A 23,378-nucleotide genomic window follows, 5' to 3' on the forward strand; every position below is an offset into this window, starting at 1 on the left:
TCAGCCCCCTCAAAAGCCCGGCAGGACTCTACAACTGCAGACGTACCAGTTCATGAGGACTGAAGTATGAAAAAAATAATTGTTAAACAACATCGTGTACGTGCACGCGTGTGTCAGGCAGTGACTTTGGGGGCTCCGGGGGGGGGGGGAGCAAGCCACTGCCTCCCCCAGCCCAGGCTGGCACCGTTCTCCCTCCCTGCCCCGGGGCTGCAGCCGGGCTCTCCATCACCATCCCTGCTGCTACAGATAACCCGCTCTGTCACGGAGGGAGGACTAAGCAATGCACAAGCTCCCTCCCCCAGTCTCTTTCAGCATTTTTCTACCCTAACAGCTGGGTCTAACGCAGGATGGCTCATTTTCCTCAGCCATCCAACCACTCCCTCTTTCAGCAGCTCTGGAGGCTGCACATCAGCCCTGGTGACCTGTCACCATTTCACACAGCACAAAAAAAATCGACAATCAAATCCATGAAGCAACTCTACACATACCAAAAGAGAGAAAAGAGCTTTGCTGCTCATTACTTCACCTATGAGCCAGAAAGCCAAGCCACACCAATAAAATTTGTAGGCAAGAGGACAGCGGGCTGTTTGACTGACGAGCATCCAGCATCCTCCCCTGCAGCAGGGAGAGCTCCAGGACCCATCCAGGGCCAAGCAGAGGGTGAAATCCAGGCAAGCCACAAGCCCCGCGTGCCCAGAGGCACCCAGACAGCCAGCTTTCACCTTTGCTCGTCCCCGGCACAGCGCACACGTTCGCTACAGAAATCCCAGAGCCTGGGAAGCGACGCCGGGCACAGAGCCGGGGCCAAACCAAACAGCAGCCGTGGCACGGGGGGACTGACAGAGGGACGTGACCTGGCTGTGCCTGTGCTGCTGGGAGCGCTGCCAGCCTGGACGGGATGCGCTCGCAGCCAGGGCCAGGCTAAGAGCTGGCAGGAGCAGAGATGTTGTTAACCAGGAGCTTTAAAGCAGACTGTAACCTTTGCTAAAGAAAGCCCACAATTTTTAACATCCCAGTTCAAAACTGACCAGCAGCAGTGTGAAAGAAGAACACCGTCCTTACAGGAGGACCTGTTTATTACAGCTGTAAACTTTTACAACACTCTTATCCTGCAGTTGTACCAGGATAAGCTGCAATGCATTGTTAAGTTGTGCAATTACAATTTTACAGGTGTATGGATTGATTTACTCAAGGCATATCCCCTGGGAACCCAGGGAATGCTCGTCGGTGCCCATCTCAGTCCAACTTGTAGCCCGGAGATGACGCAGGCACAGAGGGACACTTCACGCCTTTAGCACTCCGGTGGGGGCAACTCCGGCAGGAGCCATGGAAAGGCTTTGGCTTTCCTCCAGTCACCATCTTAATATATTTTCAGCGCGCTTCCCGATGTTGGCATTAGAGGCAAAATCAACAGCGTAAACTTGCCAGAGCTATCAGCACCGCCACGGCTCCCAGCAGCCGCCAGCAGCCAGGGGCAGGCAGGGGGAGCACCGGGGGCAGGGCTGGTGCTGGCAGCGCTGCGTCCCACCAGCCTGACATCCTCCCCCAGCCTCCAGCACCACAGCCTGCGCCTTCTCCCCAAGAAGGGCCAAACCCCCCGGCACAGGCAGGCACCGCTCCACTTCAGGGAACACGCACGTCTGGAGCGGGAAAGCTTCACAACCACGCCACGCAACGATGCTGCGTCCCCCCTTAGCTGCTCGGATACTTCCAGCCATTACTTTGCCTGCCGCCAACAGCTCGTTTCCTCCAGCACAGGACCTTTGCTGAAGCACGCTCACCTGCTCCTCTTCTCTTGCAAGTCCACATCAACGTGTTGCAGAGCCAAGCTGCGCAAACGCTCGTGCTTGGCGCCAAGGCTGATCCCCAGCTCAGCAGGGAGGACACGCTGCCCGACGATGTGCCAGCAGCAGGGCAGACAGCTCCAGGAGCAGAGACCTCGCTGGTGCTCAGGGGGACGGAGGAAGAGCACAGCAAGCCAGGCATGGAGAGGGCAGCGCTGGCTTTGACCTCCCCAGTTCTGCCAAACCTAACAGCAGGTTTCAGCTTGCAGAGCAAAGACCCTTCAAATCTAAAAGCTATTTCTAAGGGATGTACAAGGGACAATACCACAGCTCCACATGCGTTACGGAACAAGAAGTTCCTACTGGATTTCACACCTCCACTGAAGCATACCTAGAAAGCCAACAGTCAAAAGAAGTTGAAAATCTTTTTTGCATCATCATTAAAGGGAGGAAAAGGAGACAGAGAAGCCAAGATCAAGTGCGTGTTCTGTGAGCCTCTAGCCCGCCTCAAAATCAGGTCCCAAAGTAAGAAGAGCAAATTAATTATTTTACCTCACTGAAAAGCTTTTCCTTTACTCGTGACAGGAGCATTCATGTTCAGGACTGAGTGCGTTCCAGGACGTGCTCTTTAATGCAGTTAGTGTGGTACCAAGGGGAGCAGGGAGGGAAGAGGCAAGCCCACTGCAAACCTTTCCTCCAGAGCATCATGTTTCTGCATGGATGCTTGCAGTTTAAGATGGGGCGTTTCTCCAGGACAGAGCGTGGGGTCACAAGTGCTTTTCTTTGAGAGCTGCAGTCCCTGGGACCCCCAAACACAGGCTCCCCAGTGGTGGCAGCCTGTCAGTACCCAAGCCCAGAGGTCCCAGGCAAGGGTGTAGGCATCATTGCTCCGGAAAGAGGCTTTTAAGCAAGTTGTATCATAAATGCAGCCAGGAGCCTCTCTGCCTGGAGGCTAAATACAGACCAGTGACCTTACTGAGCCTGCTGACTCATTCACTGGCAGCTTGGGCAGCGTTGGCTGAGTCGTAGGCAAGGAGATGTCATGGTGACACAGACTCACAATGACTCTCCCATAACACAGGAGTCTTGCAGGATCTCCAGGACAGCAGGAGCTTTTCGTTTGTAACAGCCATCACCCTCCTCTGCTCTTCTGCACCCCCTCCCACCTCCTCACGCCACACATACGCTGCCGGGGGCCATCATCACATGGGAAGACGACTTCATCTGCTCTTGTGACAAACAGCTCCCAGCAGAAGTGGGTGAAGTCATATCACCATTCAACATGCCAATGAATCAAGTCGAGAGGAGCAAAAGGCCATAATGCCGCCCAAAGCAGTGAACCCAGAGCTGAAACAGCAGCCAGCCCCCAGGCATCAGCCCCCTGACCCTGCTGCGCAGCCAGCCCAGGCTCCAGCTGCCACCCAAACCCCGGCTACAACCACCTGCAGGGCACATACTAGTACCTGTGCTGGGCTCTCCCTGGCAGAAAGTCAGCCTTCTGCAATCGCTGCCTCGTCCCCGGGGAGAGAAGGGAAGAGGGCCATAACGCTCCGCCAGTGCCGCTGTCCCAACCCCACCACCCCCCCTCGCAAACACAAAGGTCTCTTCACAGGAACCACATGAAAGGCTTGGTGTCAGGGCTTGCTTTGGGAGCAACACACAGAGGGTCAAAGCTCTAATATTAGAGCGAAGATGATGACGGGGAAGAAGGGAAGGAACCAGAAGAGAACCACATAAATAGCAGCATTGTCCTTACTCAGTTTCACAGGGCGTTGGATGTCAAATACAATCTTTCACTCAAGAGCTGAAGCCTCTAATTGATTCCCATCTGACAGTTTCTTATCCAGCAGTTGTTATCTGTCCAAACAAGCTGAGTAAATATGCTTTGCTCTACCATTAAAGCTGGCAACGAATCATTGGCTTGCAACAAAACCAGTGTAAACAGCATCGTTCCTCCTGGGCCAGAAAAATCTCCTCCTGTTCCTCTGGCCTCCTCCCTCTGCTGCACTTTGATGCTCCGCCAACCCCGGTCCTGGCGTGGGGTAAAGACCTACGTGGTGGGGGACACTTGCAGCCCCCTGCACAAATCACTTGGCTTTGGGAAGGGAAGTTGCACTCTCTGGAAGGTTTGGGCTCTCGAGGCACTTTTGCACACCTGGCGTGACACTGGGCTGCAGCCCAGTACATTCACTTAAGCAGAGACATCCAATCTACAGCCTACAACCAAGAGTCCGTACACAAGGCAAAACCTAGTCTGAGTAGAGAAAGTTTAGCCTGGCAGTGCCCAGACACATCTTACGGTTGGGCAGAGTTGGAGGAAGACTCTGCGAGTTCCTGCTCTGGGCACATTTGGCCTGCCCTTTGGGGTGTCCCCTAGCAGACTCCAGCACCCCACGCAGACCACGCCTGGCTTTTCTGCTGTCCTGCCCCAACCTTTTCCAAAGAGGCTGTTTAGGGAGGGCACAGGAGCCTGTTTTCAGGTTGCTGATGGAGCCTCCAAACCAGTCCTTAGGTGGCCCCACCACTGACTTCTCCATCCTTAACAGTCCAGAAGTGACCATGCAGCCTACCCTTTGTCTTCCATCACCCTTCCCAATACCTAGAAGACCCTTCTTCCCGTGCCCAGACGCCATCAATAAACAGTAGATCTGACCACTGCAGGGGCACCAAGCACAAGGACCGAGGGTGCTGCTCTCCCAGAGCACTGCACCCCTGGCCAGCGTGAGCATCTCTCCAGGCACATCCCACCACCCAGCCAGCACCCAGACCCGTTGCCACGCACCAGTCTCCACAGCAGACCTGGCCAGTGGAGCTCGAGGGAGCGATGCACACTTGTGTACCTCCCGTCTGTCCAGCTGCTGGCTGGATCCAGCTTGGAGGCTCTCAACTCTTCTGTGCAAATTGCACAGCGTCCTTCAGCGCAAAGCTCCCAGCTCACGCTGCTGCTACTGTGACCGACAGCACAAACGCAGTTCGGGCAAACAGCCGTTACCCATCCTAACGCAAGATCAGCGTGGCAAACGAAAACAAACACTTCTGCCCCAGATTGTGTCGGAGTATCACTGCGGCAGTGGCTTCACCAGGAGGCTTTGCTTAAACACTCTGTGATCCCAGTGTAAGCTATGTCTTTGCTTCTTGACATTTGCAAAACCCCAAAGCACTCCGCTTGGAAGAAATCCAAAGAAAAAAGAAAAAAAAAGAAAAAAGAATCAACATTTTATCAAAGATGATTGTTGAGAGCTAGTGAGGCCTTGCAGTTTTACAAAGGTCCCACTCAAAGCATATATTGCTTTTTAAACCCAGATGAGAACAACTGCTGAAATAGCAGTCTGGTATCGATTTCAGCGCAAGGGTCAGCACCCTCCAGTGAGGGGAAGGGAGAAGCATGTAAGGATATAAATATGGTATGGATATTTGCTATGAGGACCAAAGGTCCTAGCTTAACATATGCCTGTTGAGGGACATGTCTGAAAACATACTGAGGAAGCACAAGTATAAACTTCTACCTGAATCCTATTTTAGGAAGTTTCATCAATGTTAGCATTTGAGATTTTCCTAAACAGACCTGAAATCGCACATTCCTCACGTGACGCCAGAGGCCACGAACGCAGCACAGAGGAGCCCAGCACGAGCCCAATGGGTAGGGACGGCTCTGACCAAACAGGATGAACAGGACCCTTGGAGATGCACACAGAAGACCTGTTTGCTTCCCAAATCCACGGGCAGATGCTGATATAACCCTGCCCAGGGCACGCCCAGGTGGTGCCAGACCCACAACCTCAGCACTCTGAAAGTGGCCACCAGGTCCACCCTGCAAGGATGACACCCAGTCCTCAGCTTTGGAGGACCGCTGTGCTTTGTCACTTGGAAATGTTGTCATTATTTCAAGGGAAATAGAAGAATAATATAATTACATAGTTCTGATATCTCTGTTTACAACTGAATTTCTAAGCCTGCCCAGAAAACACTTCTTGGGAACATTTCTGTAAGGATAGCTTTACTGTAAAACCTTGTTACACTTGGGCTTCGACTCAGAGGTTAGGACAGATCAATCTCACGTCGCTTCTGGTGAACTGAGGACAAGTGACAGCTCAGGGCTCAGCCAAGAGGTCCAACAAGCAGCTCAATCGGAAGGGAAAGTGGGAACATCCTCAGATACACTCAGACAATCACAGAGTACTGGCTGAACACATCCTGAGCTTGTTCACGTACACACATGGCACATGCTCCCACTCTACTCACAAAACCCAGCTAAGTCTATGGCAAGACATCCCCCCCGCAACTTTGTCACTGGATTTGGCCCCCAGTAATCTCTCCGATTATGCCAAGCCAAGGTGCTCACACTTAAGCCCTTTTCCCAGGATCAGACCTGTTGCAACGGTCACTTCTGAAAGAGGATTTCTAGTTGTGCTTGAATTTTAATGTTCCAGTAAAAAGGAGAGTTTATGATCCTTTAAAGCTGTAATCTTCCCTGCACTGGGTATGAAGGATACGCTGCATGTTTGTGATATGAGTGGAGGTAAGATTTATGATGTCCTCAAACTGGACACCTCCCTGCTTCTAAGTGGCTGGGTTTTATAAATGGTGCAGCACACAACCGCACCCCCCGCCGCCATCCCTCAGCAACCCTCACAGCTTGTCGCAGTTTCCCATCTCGCCTCGACCGCTTGGTGTAAATGCACAGAAAAGTTTCTTCCAAATTTCAAAGGAGTGGAATGGAAAGACTACTGAATTCAAAGCAGCAGACACATCAGTCAAACATTCAGTGGCAGAATCCGAACATCCTTAGGTTTCAACCTGTTGTGCTCCAAGGGAGGGTGGAAGCGGCACCCCTGCACGCAGCACGTACCAGTACCTCACCCTCCAGCCAACAGACCGCCGTCAGGCACGGGGCTCTAATGTTCTCCATAACTGAGAAGAAAACTTGGCTCCCAAATACCTTACCCCATCCCCGCCCTTGAGAAAGGCATACTCCTCCACCTCGTCGTGCCACCTCTTTACACCGGGAACATGTTTAACTCCTCGGTATTTCTATGTACGCTCCTCCCAGGTGTCCTGTCCCAAGGGATGGCCCAGAAGGACAGAAGTCTCTGCACCAGTTCCCAAAGCACTTGGACAGGCTGCTGGGATTTTAGTAGACTCCACAGCTGGCTGCAGTATCAGCCCCTGGACAAGGGGTTTAGAGCCCGGCACACGGTGCCTGCCAGCACCATGCAGACTGCGAGAGGGTCGCAAGCCTGGGGCACAGGACTGGCAGAGGTGACAAAGCCCTTTAATTCCCTGGCTGTGAAAGGCCAGCCTTGTCTCTCTGCCAAGCACTTCAAGATCTGAACCTGGAAAGCAGAGCAAGAAAGAAGCACACATAAGGCAAAACCTCAAGTTTCACAGAGCTCTTTTCTCAGGGAACTACAAATATTTGTAGCAGTTTATCCAATATGCCTCCATATTTGCCAAATACCTGAAGACAGATGAATAGGTCATGTACGCTTAAGATATAAAGACTTCAGCTAAACCACTGGTGAGGCACTGTTGCCACTCTGAAACAACATCAGCATGCACACAGGGACCCAGACTGCCAGCGCCACGGCAGGCTCCCGTGCCCGTTTGGTTGCCAACCCCCAGGACGGATTCTCAGATCACGAGCACTGGTTTCTCCACATCGGTGACCACCACCCCCACAGCCCAGCAGATGCCACCCCAGAGGACTGAACCAAGTCCTTGCCGGGCAAGACAATGGCTGGAGGTGAGTGCTAGTGCTTTCAAGAGGTAAGGTTTCCAGCAAACACCTCCAGAGCCTCCCAAATGCCAGACCACGAGGCGTTCCCAAGCTCTCTGCGCTGAGGGTTGTGACCCTCATGTTAAGTTTGTACGGCAGCATCCCAGAGCCAGGTGTGCATCTCCACAAAGGCAGGCAATCCATCACTAACAACAAAATCTATTCCCTCTACATGCTCTTTTTCTCCAAGAAATACTCCTGACTGATCCCAGTAGCTCAATTACAGAGCTCTGGCTCCCTCTCCCCTACAGCTTGTTTTCAATCATGTGTTAAAAGGGCAAGTAATGCAGAAACAAATCTGCACTAAAGGTCAAGTAGCTTCCCCCACCCTGCAAGGCTGAAGAAAAGCCCCTCTGGCCAGCTGGAGAGGGCTCAGCACAGCAGAGTCCCCTCTCCAGCCCCGGCCACCTCACCCTCCCGCAGCAACAGCCGCCCTCCCCAGCTCCAAATCGGCAGGTGAGGCCAGCAGTGGCTGAGCCATGGCCAGGAACCATGTGGCGGCACCCCACGGGACAGCCCGCACTGGGAGAAGGCCATTGCTCCAAAGCATCACCATTACTGAGTTTCAAACTGCTTCTCTGTTTCCCTAGACACGCTGGGGCCCCCAAAACTGTCCAAGAGCATCACACCAGCACCAGGACTGGAAAACACGCCCAAACCACCTAGGGCACTCTGCTGAAGAACTGCCACGGCAGCCCGTTCAGCATCTCTTCCCCCCTCCCTGCAAGATGTCCCCTGGGCTCTCCTCTGCCACATGGGCAGCAGCCACAACTGCCAATTCAGAGTCATTAACTGACCACGAAAATAAAGAGCCAGACCACTGCTAGGAACTGCTGCCCACCCTTTTGCTTCCTCCTCCAAATCCCACTCACTTGGTTTGAGAACATAACGAACTCACCTTTAAGGCCCGCTCTTGCCCCCAATAAACCCGCTCTTGCCAGACAGAAGCCCACCACCCCAGGCAATCTGACTGCCAGATACATGCAGAAAACAGAACAACCTCAAGCAAAAGCAAACAGCAGCAGCAAGCAAAATAGCACAGGACTCATCTTCGACATCAAGTTTGAGCACAGGGACTCCTATATACTGAGTTTTGAGACAAGCAATTTCCTCCCGGAGCCAGAGATGCCACAGTCATTATTCAAGAACCTGCCCTGAGGAGCTGCAAACCAGAGCAGGCGCACAGAAAGGCTTGAGTGGGGACCAGAAAAGCCAAACCTCACTCCTGCTCCTCCGGAAACGCCTGTCTGCTGGATGGCGACCACAGTGAAGACCCAGCCAGTCCCCGCGCTGCGAGATAAGGAGCTGGGAACTGCACAACCAGAGCTTCCCAGCAGAGCAGGGTCATCGGCACAGACCCAGAAGGGCAGGCTTGGATCTGGATCCACAGACGCCCGTGGGTCCCCATGGCTTGGGAGCACACAGGGAAAGGAAGCAGGGAGAAAACAACCATTCTCAGAAGATTTGGCTTCAGTTGAAGCCAGCCTCACAAGGTCAATGTTCTGGCAGGGACAGGGAAACTTCTGAGATGATGTCTGCTATTTTAATTTTTAAACATTGCTGGAACAGCTCAAATGGCTAGTTCGACGCTATCCCCAGCAGAAGGGTAAGTCAGCATGCTGCACCCCAAATCACTCCAAAACCAGACCCTCGCTCTCCTGACTTTGGCACAGAAGCAGCTGAGGCTTGCTGCGAGTGGAAACGCACGTTTTCCTGCACAGGTCACACCAGATTTTCCCCGAGGAGTCTCAGTCCTCTCTGGCTCAGTAAACCAAACAGGAGCGTGACCCGCTTGTGCTCACCTGGGTATCGCAACAAGGAAAGTCACTCAGCAAAAGATGACCGTCCAGAAGAGAAAGCTATGGTCAAAACACACGACTGCAAACGCAAATTACCACTTCCAAAAAAACCAGCAAAAACTCACAAGATGGGTTTTACCCCCAAAACTCAGACCAAAATGATACAAGGTACTGCCTCCCCCTCAACCTCTGGATCCTGCTGCAGTGGCAGAGACAGCCCCCCCAGGGACCAGACCAGCCTTACCACGGCTGGGGTTCAGGGTGTGTTTAGCACGTCTTTATCATATTATGTATTTTTGTCCAATTCGTTTCACTACAAAGGGAGAAGAGTTGGAAAGATTACTTAAGCTGCAGAAGCAGGAGTGGTTAAAAAAAGAAAAGATCAAAGGTCCGTCATTTAAAATATTAATTAATTCAAACCTGAACTATTAACATAAATTAAAAATTCAAACCACATACAGGGCTCCATTTCCTTCCAAGTAATTTTCAAGAACCTCTAGTGCTGCAAGATAAGTTAATCGCACATTCCATTAATTTGCAACATGCACAGCGGAGGTTAACCTCCACTTAATTAGAACTAATTTTAATTTTGCAGGAATAGGGCAAGCACACTTCAGAAGAAACCCTCTCGGCGTTATACCTCACAGGGAGGGAACAGCAGCTCTTTATGCTGCCTCTTCCCCTCGCCCTGCACACGCATCACCCCCCTGCAGCCCCTCTCACAGCCTCGGCTGGAAGAGCAGAGGCATTTCACAGGGGACCACGGCTGCCGAGGAAACGGTGGCAATAGAAAGAAGAAAGCGCATTCCTGCTAAGGGGGACAGAGAGGCATCCAGACACCGAACAAACACCAGAGCCGCCGGAGGAAGGGTCGCAGAGAGCCGACGGACCAGATGCACGTTGTGCCGGGGTTCGCCTGCAAAGTAACGCAGGAAAACCAGTGCCGAACCACGCTGGAGTTGCGCCACGTGCAGGATGTGCTAGGGAGGAGGTGATGTGGAAAGGACCAGGCTCGGGACAGCCCTTCCCGAGCAGCCTGCAGAGCAGGGTGAAACCTCGCTGCCCTCCTCCCTCCCACCTGACGGGGCTTCCAGCCAAACCTGCATCCGCTGGAGCTCCCGTGGCTCTGAGGGCGGCCAGGTCTGGTCACAGCATGACTCCTCGGCTATTTACACACACGTCCTTCCAGATCAGCCGTTCACCCTTTCAGCAGCTCAATGCTACCAGAGCACAGGGCTGCCTCGTCCCTGTTAAATCCCTGCCACGCCAGCTTCACCACTGAGTCCTCACCCGCCAAACCGGCCCCAGCCAGGAGCCAAGGACTCGGAGTCAGAGCCCGGGAAGGCTCCTGGCACCTTTGTGTGCCGCCAGCTTTGCCACCAGGCATGCTCGAGCCTTCCCCTGCGTCCTGCCTTCAGCTCTGCCTCTTCCCCAGCCTGGCCCAGTTTCCAAAACAGTTTCAAGCGCATTTTGGGTTTAACCTATGCAACCGCCCTCCCCATGCTACAGGGTGGCCTCCAGCTCAATTAACCCAAATTGATGCAAACAATAATTCAAAGCGAGTTAAAGACATCCACCCTAAATTTTTTTAAATTTGCCTAAACTAGTTTAAAGACTTAAATCCCCATCCTGTCCGGGGCATCTCTGCAAGCAGAAGGTTTTGCTGCAGGGTCACAGGGGACTACGTTTCCACTGACCTAGAGCGATGCCACCCCCGGAGCCCCCCAGTCCAGCAAAGCAAGCGTCCCTGGGAGTCACGGGGCACCCACCCAGGGATTAATACCAGTCCCTGCCTGAAATCACACCCAAACCACCAGCTCAGCCTGCGTCCACAGGGCACAGCCAAGGTTTCACTCACACCCAGTGGAGGGGAAGGACCAGTTCTTGGAGACACAGAGATCCCTCTCTAGGCTGCCTGAAACACTGACCGCCCCGTGCGCCGGACAGCTCAGCCACCACACAGCGAGTTGCTGGCCCGGGGACGGTGCCCTACACACACAAGACAGAAGTGCCCGTTTGCCTTCTCACAACCTTTAACCTGAACTTCTTGTCCCATCCCCACCAGCACCACTAATGACACCTCCTGCCACCACCAAGCCAAGTAAACCGGTGACTTCATCACGGCTTCCTTCACCTAAATCATCTCAGGAGATCCCACTGCTGCTTTCCAGCAGGCGCAGCATCCTCCGAGCACAGCTGCACAGCCCCCGCTTCCTTCCTCTCCGCAGACCTCTGGTTTGCATCCTCTGCTCCAAGCCCAGCGTGGTTTTAACCTCAAACTCTCCTCCACTGATACTGGCTCTACAGCGATGTGCGTGTGCTTCTGGAGAAGCAAAACTAGTAAGTGACCTGTACACTCCCTGAGGTCCTTCTCTCCAGTGCTTACACGCACAGCGAGAAGCTTCTAGCAGCTCTTCAGGGTTGGTGGGACTGATCAAGAGCAGAGCTGAGCAGCCCTGGGGAGAAACAGGCAAGGCAGGAGCCATCACCAGCCCAGGCTCGAGCCCAGGGATGGGCAGCAGCAGCATCACCACTCTCTGCTCCAGGATCAGAAACTTCCCAGACGATCAGGCAGAGGCGCAGTTGCACCCAAGCCCCGTTACACACAGCACCCGACAGCAGCACACTGGGGTAGGACAGCATGGGCAGCTGGGGAGGGAAAACACCTGCAACATCAGCAAAAACCCTGGAATATTTTGGAAAGAGATACTCTGAATCATTCCATTATATTTTTCTGTGAGGCAGAGCAAAAAGGTGCTTGAAATAATTTTATTTCAAGCTTTTTGAAAGGCCAGATTGCCCAGCCTTCTCCAGTAGAAGTTTCCAGCCAGAGACACTCTCCCCGGTGCCATCCCCAGCAAGCAGGCTGGCAGCACGTTCCTGAGGCTTCCTCTGACCAGGGCTCAGCAAGGACAATTAAAGCAAATATATTTTGAACAAAATCAGCCCTTTGCTTTCAGGCTCATCTGGTAGCTTTTACCAGGCCTGCCTTCCCAGAGCAGAGCTGAATGCCCATCAATGAAAGCATCACCATTGATTTTGAGGGGCTTTGGCTCAGCGCGTGAATTTTAACATACATCTGCCCCCTCGCACGGGCCAACGCTGAAGGCCAAAATTATTCTTCAGACCACACTTTTATCCTGAAAACACTCCCCAAGTCTCAGCCAGGCTGCTCTTTGAGCCAGCACGTTTCATTCGCAAGAAGATACGCTCCCACATCTACCCGTTGTTTAGTAACGCTTTGCTGCTGTCGGTTTGGGAGCCGTACGCACGAGTGCACGGGGCGGCTGCGTCGCGCAGACCGACAGGCAGGGCTGAGCGCACCCAGAGCCGGACGCGCGGCAGGAACAACGAGGTTACCAATGCTTGGGATGCTCCTTAAGAGTTGAAGGGGGACAGTTTCAATCAACTCAATATAAGATGGCCTGCAGACCACAGCATTACGCACAGTATTTGTTCTTTTTTTTCCTTTTTTTTTAATTTTTAGGTTTTATAAGCTTTAACAGCTCTATTTTCCCCTTAATTGGTACAATTGTTTTTAACCCTGCTCCTGGAGCCACGTTGCTATGGTTACCCCACACAAGCCTCGGCGAGCAAGGTGTATTTTTAGAATCGCCAAAATACGCGTCTCCAACAGAGCTTTTCTGCACAGAGCTCTCCTTGTTCCGCGACACAGGAATTAAGGGCATTCAATGGAATTAAAATGTGGGAAATTCAAAACCGATTAAAGGAGAGGCCCGTGGTGCAGCCGGAGCACGGCTTGAGCCCCCACGGTCCAGGATGCTGCGGGGGAACGTGGCTTCCCTCCACTGCCTTGAGGCAGGTCCAGGACACAGCTGAGCCTTTGGTCTCACCAGGACCACAGGACATGGTAGGACAGCTGAGACGACCAAGTGCTGCGATGGGCGGACATGGGCTCTGTGGGACTGCGAGGAGGAGGAGTTGCTTGGAGTTCATGGGGCTGTGCCTTAGGACAGCCGATGAGCCAGTCGAGAGCTTAAGGGCCAGGGCTGGGGGACGGATCAAGGCAACATCGTGGTGGGTGTCTGCAGCAGACCACCTGATCAGGACTAAGCAGTTGAGACCTTCAGACAACTGGAAGAAGCTTCATGTTTGCAGTTCCTGGTCCTCACAGTAGGCTTGAGCAACCCCAATATCTGCTGGAGGAACACCACAGCAGGACTCAAGCAAGCTGGGGGATTTCTGGAGAGCACTGATGACACCTGAATGGCACAGCAACAAGAGGAGACACTCTGCCGGGTCTCATACTTAAAAACAAGGAAGAACTGGTCAGGGAAGCGAAGGTCTTGAGCAGCCTTAGCTGAAGTGCCATGACTGGTGGAGTTCAGGATCTCAAGAGGGTTGAACACAACAATTAGCCTGCAGACCACAGCCATGGACTCCAGGAGAGCAGACGCTCTGTTCAGGGACCTGCTTGGAGGAATCCCATGGGACACAGTCCTAGGGAGAACAGCAGTCCAGGACACTCAGTTGACTGTTACGGATCACGTCCTCCAAGCTCAAGAACAATCCATCTCCACTTCCTAGAAACCAAGCAGTAGTGGCAGGGGGCCTATACGTATGAGCAAGGAGCTCCTGACTGAACTCAGACATTAAAAGGAAGTACGCAAAGGATGGGAGCAAGGGCAGGAGACCCCAGAGGAATATCAGGTCACTGTGTCTGTCCCAGAGGGTTGTGCTGCCATTCAGAAGTATCTTGACAGACTGAAGAAGTGGGCCAACAGGAATCTCACAAAGTTCATCAAGGAGAAACATCAAGTCCTGCAGCTGCCCCTTCCCCGCACCCACGCTAGTGCTTCTGAGACCAGGGCCTAGACCACCAAAAATGCCACCATACACCACCAGTATGCAGCTTTTTGTCTGGTCAGCTTCTTGAATTGATTCACTGCAGGAGGAGAATTAGAGCAAAGGCACGGGAAGGAGCTGGAGGCTACCACAGACGGCAGCTCAGCAATCACAGCCTCAGTCTGTTTATCAGGAGCTTTCACAACACAGACAAGCAGCAGCAGAGGAGCAGGTCCACGCAGCAGTCACACCTCCAAAGCTGGATTTTGCAATCATGGCAGCCATGGCATCGGCTACACAAACTTGTGTTTTAAGTATTTCCTCCCACTGGTTCTTATTTAGTTAAGAGTCTATTAGGTCATCACCTCTAACGGCCCATGCAGGTGGTAGAGGAGCACTGATGGAGCAGTGGACCCAGGAAGTCCCCTGTGTACTCTGGACAAACGATACCTCACTGTTTATGGCCAGCTAGACAGGCGAACCCTAAGGCGCAGAGATCACAGCCCACAAACTGCTTCAGTTCCAACACCTGGCACCCCTCCAAGAGACGGACACTACCCAACATCAGTTCCCTCAATTTCAGGGGAAAAAAAATACATCTGAACCGAGCCAGAAGGAAATGCTAGGAAGGAAATGGAAAGTATAGCAAGGATTAACAGTATTTTAGCTGAAGTCAGCAAGTGGATTAAGGGGAGAGCTGGGGGTTCCAGCATGAACTCGTCCTTTTGCAGAAAGTGTCTCACAGAAAAGGACTGCTGAGCTGCGTGCACTCCAAGAGCCCAACCCAGGTTCCTGTGAAGATCCATCAAGGAGAACGGAGAGCACAAGGAAATGGAGGCCACAGCCCTGGCAAGAGCCATTCCCCACACTGACTCGACGGTGCACCACGCTCTCAAGGAGCTGCCAGGCAGACGCTGGAGAAGACCCACTCACCTCCAGCACACGTGGGATGGTCAAGTTCAGCCTGACTCCTGCTCAGAAGCTACACTCTGACTCAGTTTACAGGTACAGGTCTGCCAAGAGAGACCGAGGGCATGGTAGGTCCTGCAGGCTCACAGCCCGCCCTGTGTTCCCCTGAGTGAGGCACAGGGGAAGGTGCCTGCTGCTGCCCATCATCACAGCTCCTCTCTTGCTGTGCAGCAGCTGGGCGTGCAGAAGGCACGTGCACAACCATCACACCTGTAAGGGAAAGCATGTCCCGCTGACTATCGTTTCTCCTGAGCCAAGTCACCACCACAGCAGTGGCTCTCAGTACCCTGTCCTCTCGAGCTGCCTTCAGCCCTGCCCATCCATCCCAGCCACCACAGGTTGCCTTTTCAGCAACACACCACTGACATCAGAAAAAAAAAAAAAAACAAAACCACAACAAAGAAAAGATATTAGAGGTGCAAATACCCAGGAGGACATTTCCTGGTGTAGAGGGCAGATGTATTTGACAGCCCCTGGGGTCTTGACAGTTTACATAGATTAAAGAAAGAAAGAGTTTGGAGAGACACCTAGCCTGCTGCATGTCAAACGGGATTGTAAAAAATGAAGACAACAGCAGAGTCCAAAGATGTTCCTGCTGCTAATGCTTCTCTAAACACCCCTACGGACAGCTCTTTACAGAGGAGCCACGCTATGGACCACAATCATTCCTGGCTGAAGCGGGGTTCTGCCAGCATCACTCCAGGGACACTGTGCATCTGGAAAGATGCCTTCCCAAAATAATCTGCACAATTCATTTCAGAGTCGGAGAAGCCTGCCAGCAGCTACACTCATGCTGTCCCATCTCTTTCATAAGGACATGAGTAATTATTGAGCACTCTAGCTACTAAAACTGATTAGAGCAAAACAAACTAATTTTGTTACAAGGCAATGATCTGACCTCGTTAACGATGTGAGTAACTCGCTAACAATATTTTTCTTACACAGTGATGTCTTTCATTAGATCTCAAGCTGTTTTATAAAGGAGCTCAGTACATTCCTATAAACCCATTTTGCATAGGAATAAACCCAAGCCAGTGTCCACATACCCGGAGCGCTGCTCCCTGGGAAGAAATCTGCATCCAGTGCTGTAAGCAAACATGGAGACACACCACCAGCCCCGCCAGAAACAATAGCCCGAGGTGCCGGTGTGCAGAGCAGCCTTCCCCCAGCCTTCCCCTGTCTCTTCACAGTGGGCGCCAGGACAAACTGGTACACCCCAGCCAAGGCAGATCCCTGCCAGACCTGCACAGCAGGTTTCCTCCTCCTCAAACACAAATCCATGTCTCATCTCTTCTTTATGAATGAAGGGAATGCCTTTGAACATCCAGGCTCGCTGCAACGTCTCACAGCAGTTAAGAGATTTTGCCATTCTGTGACATTTCACATCATGGTTATTAACCCCAACGAACGCTCCACTGAGGCGACCAGCAGCTCAATGGAGCTCTCGCACGCCTCCCCTCTTTTAACAGGCATCAGCCACAAAACGAACCTACCAGCTGCCCTCAAGTCAGTCCCCTCCAACATGAGGGAGCAGCATACAGGAAAGGATCCTTCCTAATTACTTCCCTGAAGAGCCACCTCCCCGGATTAGGTTTTCCCTTTTGCCCTTTGGGAGGATTAGTGTACTTAACATGGTAATCTCACCTCCACTACAGAGTAACGCACAGACACCGCTGGGAGTCCCAAACAGGGGTACACCCGCGTTCACTCAGCGCATCCCAGCTTCAGAGCCTGGGGAACAAGCTGCATGTCTTCTCGTGCCTGGGAAGGTGAAGATATGATCTGTCAGGTTTCGAGGACGGAGCAGAGGGAAGACCCTCATGAATGACACCCTAAGGGCTGGGACATGGATCCTGCTGCTCAGCAGGGAGAGGGGCTGGGACCCCAGTAGGGAGCAGCAGGCAGATTAGGAAGCAGCCTGTGCCACAGGAGGGTTTAAACACTCCTTGCTCAGCACCACCTGATTTAACCCACCTGGCATCACCGAGTCACCTGCTCATGGGGACACATACCACCACCTACAGCAGTCACAACACAGCTCCCCCATCAAGGCCGAGCCAAGGTTCTCCTCTGTGCTTGCAACAAAAGGGCAAAAAGATCTCAAGATACTGCTGCCACAGAACACCCACCCCACCTTTCCTTCTGCCCTGCAGCCAAAAGCCTCCCAGCACTTGCTAATCACTGATTAACAAGGTCTTACAGCTCTGCTCTTGGGGACCTGGGAAAAACAGTTCTCTCCATCTCACAGATGATGAAAAGCCTGCACAAAAGGAGGGGACTCTGTTTGTGGTCCCCCCAGGCTGCGGGCATGTCTGGAGCTCGGTCACTCCAGGCAGATCCGCGGCCACCTGCAAACACATGGCATTCCAGGGTTGCATCTAGTAGGGCAGATGAACGCCTGCACCTCCCGGCAAGTTATGGGGATTTTCTGTGTGCATGCACCTGGCAGTCCCCAACCAAGTCTGGTACGCAGGTTAACAAGCAGTACTGATATACTCAGCTTATGACCCCAAAAATGCATAAGGAAACATTCAACCAATTTCCCCTCTGCACTGTTAAAAAGGGATGTTTTTGAAACAAAATAGCAGAGAAAAGATACCCAATCTAAGAAGCTCGAGCACAGCCAGAGGGCAATTACACTCTTCCCATTTTAATGACACACCAATATACAGCAAAGAAGGGAACTTGCAAATGAAAAAAGCAGAACTAACATCTCAGAGGGACTTCTGGGGTCTCTTGTCCACCTGTGCACACTCTTAGCGCTCCACAAAACGCTAATTACACGACAGGCAGCTGCCCTGCCTGACTTACTGCTTGCAGACTCACACACACGGGCAGCTCTCTTGGTGTCACTTTGGATGCTCAGAGAGGCAGAGCCGTCCGCTGCTGCAGCTGAGCACTGCGCCATGCGAGCACTAAGCACCTTGAGATGGTGGTGTCCCCAGATACATCCTGTAAATAAAAACAGAGTGAGAACTGGGTTTGATACTGCGTACAGTACACCACACGTCCCCAAAGCCAGGCAGGCTCCACAGTGACTTGCAGGGGTGTCCCTCCGGGTGCTCTGTAACCCACAGCAGCCATGGGGGAACAGGGACAAGCAGTCCTCAGCCTTCGTCCTTTTAGCATTTCATTCTTCCACTCAAGCTACTTTTCAGTGACTACCAAAACACTTCTTTAAGTCTGGAAGCCCTTGTGCCTTGGTGTCTCTCCATGAGCTTCACAGACATCAAAAGAAAACAATTCTACTAAATTCTCCCGGTTCCCCTTCTCAGCTCCACTGTCATGCGGACACAGACCCTCTGAAGCAGAGGATCTCAGCCCAGGACCCAAGCTTGTTTCACATTAAATGAGCTCTGCCAGACTCTGAAAAAGATCACATTGGTCATTCTGCTTAAGAGCTAGAACTCACCATTTCTCAGCATGGAAAATTACATTTTCTACATGCAGGTAACGCATGAAAAGCTTTCAAAGGTCAAAAAACCCAAAGCCATCAATTTATCACAAAAAGTAACCTCCTATTAAAGCTTTTGAAAGCCTGTGCTCTCTAGCACAAACACTGCCTTGAGCAAGCTGTGCCAGACCCACTCACCCAGGGCCGCAGGCACCAACGTGCAACTCGCAGCATGGCCATCGCAGCCCGATGGGGCTGTATGCGTGCTCAGTACCACTGAACGTCAACCATCGCTCCAAGGGGACCCAAGCACAAGACCGTCGGTGATACAGTCCCCCCAGAGCAGACCCTCACTCCTGCGGGGTTGGGGGTTGCTCTTGCACAGCTCGCCGCATCCTGTCCCCTGCCCTCAGTGACAACACGTGGCTGAGCAAAGCATGGCTTGAACAGCACCAGAGCAGACACGCTGCCAACCCTTCCTTCAGGGAGGCAGAGGAGCTGTGAGGGAGTCCGACGGCCCCAGCTGCAGAGGTGACTCCCACTCTGCCCAGCAGCCGAAGGGAAGCAGAGACCATAGCAACTGGTTCTACCGAGCAACGGCATCCAGCCCACCCTGTCACTCTGCCCAGGACAACTCAGTGCCACTGAAATGTCACTGCTGTCCCCCAGCTCTGTGCTCATCCTCCAGCTACATGGCCTTTCTTCATCCCAAAAAAAAAAAAAACAAAACCCAAGCAGTGCCCTGGCTCTCAGAGAGAGGTCATGATTTGGCCCCCATTCTGACCCAATGAAACACAGATAACTCTGTGCTTTTGCGACAACTGCTTAAAATAGCGGGAGGCTCCAGCAGCGATGGCTGAGCAGACAGGCACAGGGATGCAGAAAAGCAGCAGCAGGGTCACGGGGCTGCGCAGGGCCAGGAGCTGCGGGGCCTGGCACTCATCCCTTCCTGTTCTAGGGCCTGCAGCCCCAGCAAACAAGCTGTGGCATTTCACACAGCCTCAGCAGGATACAGCACCACTCACCTGCCACAGCTGACCACGAAGATGCCATTTCACATCTCAGCACTAAAGCAGGGAGAGACTTGAAACAAGTCAGAAGGGAAGGGCAAGAACAGCCTGGAGAGGATGCAGGCTGTAAGGAGGCGAAACTCCACCCCAAGCTGAGCACAGCCCCAGCCCTTGCTGCCACATCGAGCTCAGCCCAGGCACGGTGAAGCAGCCAACACACATTTCTCCTTTTGGGAGAGACACAAGCCTCCACGAGCAGCGGCTGTGGCCCCAGAGCTGCGGCAGCCGGAGAGCAGCCAGGCACCACCAGCGGTGCACCAAAAGGCATCCCCGTGCCCTCGCCAGCTCCTGCTGCCAGGACAGACGAGGCTCTCGGTTACGCTTTGGCTCAGCTCCCCACCACAAGCGACATCCCCTGCAGTTGTACTTACAAGCACCGCCCGGGTTTCCCCGGCCACGCTGCTGCTGGCTCCAGACGCGCGGTCCCTTCCACTGCGTGGAGGGGAGCGGAGCAGCATGGGCTGCCAGCCTCTGCCCCAGCCCTGCGCTGCTCCCAGCAATTCCCAACGCAAGCGATGCTGTGAAGGGCAGTAAACGATAATTACTGTGGCTGAGCTCTGTGCAAACGACAATCATCTGCCCTCTTAAAAAAAAATTAAATCTTTAAAGCTAACAAGAAGACTGTTTGCTTTCAAGTTATAACTCACTGGAGGTAAAGGGTTGATAATTAAAAGACCCGTTGCCATAATGACTGCCACCCTGAGGATAACATCTCGCCCTTTTCTGACCACGGATTTAATTATCCTGTAGGAACACACAATACGTTTTCACCCAGATGAACATCAAAAGCACAACTTGCTCCCCGCCGACACCACAGCAGATGTCACCGAGAAAGCCATGATAGTTCCTCGCACTGCACGGGGCAGGAGATGCCTCATCCCAAAGGAAGCTGTTCTCCAGGAAGAGACACCGAGATCGTATCGCTTGCCTTGCGGAGGCTCTGACTTTCCTGCAGCAAGGAGCAACCTCACCAAAAGCATTTGCTCTCCCTACACCTCCGGCCCCTCTCCCTGCACTGGGACTGACACAGCTCCAGGGTGCAAACACAAGTGGACTGTGGGCGCCCTGCGTCTGGGAAGCACTTGAACTATTGCTGTTAGCATCAAGATAGATGTGGATTGTTGCTTAGCAGAACGGGAAAAGGAAGGACACGAGCTAATTCATGCAACTCTTATGAGAAATACAGAGTTTTCATAACTTTAGACGAGACAAGTAACTTTAAAAAAAAAATATATCAACCAAGAGCACCTTTGGTGGGGTGAAAGCTTGCAAAGGTCAACTTTCAGGTCCCCAGGGACAGGCTGGGATAGGAAGTTTCCCCACCTAACAGCACTACCTTTTAGGGAAGAAATGCAGCTACTCAGCAAGTTCTGAACTCCTCAAAATGCAGGACGACTTCCAGGGCCCACATGGGAGTTCTCAGTACCACAATAAAATTAATTCAGGCAAGGAAAGCACAACAGCCACACCCCAGAGGATGATACCATCAGGGGAAGCCCAGGTTTAAGATGTACAAAGCAACTTTCCCTGGTTTTAATTATTTCTAGGGTTACTGTTTGACAGGTAAAATATCTACAATAAAAGAGGAAGACAAATAGCTCCCTCCCTATTTTACTGCTGTAATTGTCAACCGAGAGCAGGAAAAAGTACCTGCAGGGTAAAGATAGTGAAGAGAAGCAAGCTGCTCCTGAGCACCACACTTTGCACCCCCTTTTGAAGGGGACCACGCAGGAAAGCAGAGTGCAGGACAGCCACAAACCAGTCCTTCACTTGCACGCTTTTCAGCGAGGCAAACGTGCATCCACCAGTCCAGGTTGCTCATCCCCACGTTTAAGCATCCTGCTGACTCCTGGCCTAAAGGAACCAACATCCAGGACTCACCTCAGTCTTTTTTCTTTAAAAAAGACACGTAACTTCTCACTCATATTCACGAATAACCTTTTCAAGGAGCACATTTAGACATACTGTATTCTTAGAAGAGCCATTGCAATGCCACCTATATGAGAACTTTCCTTGTTCCCCTCTACTCAAACCTGCGGAAATCCAACTTGCAGCAACAGAAGAGGAAAATAATCTCCGGGGGGGTGACACAAAGCAGAGCTCAGAGCCGCTCCACACCGTGACAACTTGTGGCTGCAGGAGCCAGGAGACTGGGAAGAAAACAGCCCACTGGATCGCACGTTTTCTATAGAAATCTCCTTGAAGCAAAAGAAAAAAAAGCCCTAGTGATGGCATTAACCTGCCAGATGGGGAAACCTCGGGGCACGCAGCAATGCAGCGGGATTACCGCAGGACCCGCTGAACGCACCGTTCAAAAGACCGAGTCTCCTCTGAAACCAACGCAGCCACAGAGACAACGAAATCTCCCTTAAAAGTGAAGACCTGGTAAGAAAAAAAACCAACCCAAAAAGGCGCTGGCGGCACAGCAGCGTCTGCGCCCGCCCCTCACCGCGCTCCCAGGGCGGCCGGGGCAGCACCGCCAGGCAGGCCCTTTTCACACGAAAAGGCTGAAATCGAAGAGCAAAACAGCATTGCAAGAGCATGAAGTAATCCCACCCCTGCAGTTAGCGTTTTCCTATCCAATTAGCGACTCCAAGTGTAAGGGGAAAAAGGGAAGGGGGGGGGAAAGCATGCTGCAAAGCCAGGAGATGTTTTGCAACTCCCGGGCTCCTGCAGAACGGGAGAAGGAAGGGGGGAGAAGGGGGGAGAAGGGGGGAGAAGGGGGGAGAAGGAAGGGGGCTCACTTGCTCCGCCGTCCCTCGGGCCCTTCCCGCGGCGCAGCCGGCCCGCACGCCGGGGGATGCAGCCGGGGAGCCCCGGTACGGCCCCGCTACCGCCGGCGGCGGAGGGCAGCTGGCTCCGGCCGTGGCCCGGGGGAGGCGGCGGAGGAAGCGGGCGGCGGAGGGGCGGCACCGGGAGCCACCCCCACCCGCCGGCCAGCCCAGCCCGCCCCGCCCCGGGATGCTCGGCCGCCGGGAGGGCCTGGGGGGGGGGGAACGGGGACGGGACGGACCCGCCCGGCCCGGGAGCGCGGCCGGCTCCAGGCGCCCAGCCCCGCCGCCCCGGGGGAGGGCTCTGGCCCTTCTGCCGCGGAGAGCGGCGGGTGAGCCGGTGTGTGCCCCGGCGAAGCCCTCCCGAGCCCGGCCGGAGGGCTCCCGCCCGGCGAGAGGGTACAGCGGCCGCTTACCGTGGCTCAGCCGAGTCGGGAACTCACCGCTCCAGCACAATTCATTTTCTTGAAACTACCGGAGCCGCTTCCTGGCTCAGTTTAACAAAACCAGTTTGAATTTGCTCTTTAAAGCGCTGCAAACGTGCACAGAGCAGCAAAGCAAGCTGAGCCTGCCGGCCTGCGTGCAAGCGTAAGGCGAAGTACTTCAAGCGCCGGGAGTTCGCGGGGCGGGCGTCTGCCTCCTGCGCCGTGCCGAGCGCTCTGCTGCCCGCCAGGCAGGTGCACCCACGGGCAGGGAAAACAGCACTGCGCCCGCGCTGCCTGCTCCCCACGCACGGGGCAGGCTGCCTGCTGGAAAAAAAAAAAAAAAATAAAAAAAATCTTCCTGTTGCATTTTTTAGCTCTTAAGCAGTTACGCTTCTAACCTCAAAGTCAGGAGACATCGGCTAGAGCAGGGGGGCTGGAAAAAGTCAGGTACTGTCCTAAGCTGGCTGTTCCTTTTAAGTCATCCAAAACCACTACGCTGATAAACGTACGGAGGCAGGATGCTGCGGGCTGCAGGCAGGACACAAGCCACTTCACAACTCAGACGTGCAGTCTCACGTGCATCA

At 53.2% G+C, this 23,378-nt stretch overlaps 1 protein-coding gene across 4 annotated transcripts in view; it reads right to left on the minus strand.

Annotated features, from left to right (window-relative positions):
• Window positions 1-22,507, minus strand: part of LOC104635985 (ankyrin repeat and fibronectin type-III domain-containing protein 1) — a 248,229-nt gene extending 225,722 nt beyond the window's left edge. For 2 of the 4 annotated variants that reach the window (XM_075767244.1, XM_075767242.1), the window contains exon 1: window positions 22,343-22,497. The gene's annotated coding sequence lies outside the window, so the exon portion shown is untranslated. Of the gene's footprint in view, window positions 1-22,342 lie in introns of all 4 variants that reach the window. The other 2 variants (XM_075767249.1, XM_075767241.1) reach the window with 2 other exon arrangements.
• Window positions 22,508-23,378: the final 871 nt, after the last annotated feature.

Source organism: Balearica regulorum, chromosome 15 (genome assembly GCF_011004875.1).
Source record: "Balearica regulorum gibbericeps isolate bBalReg1 chromosome 15, bBalReg1.pri, whole genome shotgun sequence".
NCBI lineage: Eukaryota > Metazoa > Chordata > Aves > Gruiformes > Gruidae > Balearica > Balearica regulorum.